We start from the raw sequence: 1,478 nt of genomic DNA, 5'->3' as shown, positions 1-1,478 counted from the left end.
TTAAAGGCTGAAGAAAATGTGTTTGTTTACCCTAAAAGGAAAGCATGCTGGAAGATGAGAAGGATGGAGCTCAAGTAGAAACAGGTAGAAAGATTTTCTCAGAAAGGAAGTACAGGACCCATTTTGGATACAAATCCTGCCTTTACTACTGCTGATGTATACGTTAAGCAAGAAACCTAATATCTCTAAGCCACAATGTCCTCAACAATAAAATAAAAATAATACTTACTTGAAGGCTGTAGCAAGGCTTAAATATTATGCACAAGTGCTAGGCATGATCCTGGAGATGCTTAGTGTTTAATAACTGATAATTTTTACTGTTAATAGAATTTTTGTTTTTATAAAGGATGGTATGATGTTTCATTTCGGGTTTCAACTTGACTGGATTAAGGGACACATAGATAGCTGGGAAAACTTTATTTCTTTGTGTGTCTATGACAGTGTTTCCAGAGGGCCCAATAGCACAAAAAGGCAGAGAAAAAGCAAATTCCCCCTCCTAATACTGGAACACCTGATCCCCCTAATAAATCCTTGTGCATTGGGTGGGGGAGGGTGAGTGTGTGTGTGTATATCTGTCTCTCTGTCTGCCTGTCTAGTGTAGTATTGGTTCTGTCTCTCTGGTAAACACTGACTAATACAGATGGTGATTAAGACTTTATCTCTTTTGAGTAAAGAAAGATAAATAGATTCTTCCTACAGTATAAATAGTTTAGCTGTAAGAAACAGTTATTGTGAAAAGTTGAGTTTTCTTATTTCAGAAAGTCATTTCAGTCTCCTTGTGTTATGTTCAGTTCAAGTCAATAGACATTTTAAGCATCTACTATGTACCAGCAGCTGTTCTTTTTAAAAATTTTTTAAAATTTGTTTTAATTATACATGACAGTAGAATGCTCTTTGATACATCTTATATAAAGGAGTATAATTTCTCATTCTGGATATACATGATGTAGAATACTAACAGTTATATAGTTATATATGTATATAGGATCATAATGTCCGATTCATTCTACTATCCTTCTTACCCTTTTCCCCCCTTCTCTCCTTTCACTCTCATCTACCTAAAGTAACACTATTCTGCTCCCCATTGTGAATTAGCATCCACATATCAGAGAAAACATTTGACTTTTAGTTTTTTGGGATTGGCTTATTTCACTTAGCATGATATTCTCCAGCTCCATCCATTTACCAGCAATTGCCATAATTTCATTCTTCTTTAACATATACACATATATGTATATATGTTTATATACATATATGTATATACCACATTTTTTTATCCGTTCATCTGTTGAAGGGTATCTAGGTTTGTTCCATAATTTAGCTATTGTGAATTAAGCTACTATAAATTTTGGTGTGGCTGCATCACTGTAATATCCTGATTTTAAGTCCTTTGGGTATAAACTGAGGAGTGGGATAGCTGGATCAAATGGTGGTTCCATTCCAGATTTTCTGAAGAATATCCATACCACTTTCCATAG

This window comes from Sciurus carolinensis, chromosome 3 (genome assembly GCF_902686445.1).
Source record: "Sciurus carolinensis chromosome 3, mSciCar1.2, whole genome shotgun sequence".
Classification (NCBI taxonomy): Eukaryota; Metazoa; Chordata; class Mammalia; order Rodentia; family Sciuridae; genus Sciurus; species Sciurus carolinensis.
The sequence above is the reverse complement of the archived record's forward strand: the minus strand, read 5'-3'. Positions refer to the sequence as shown.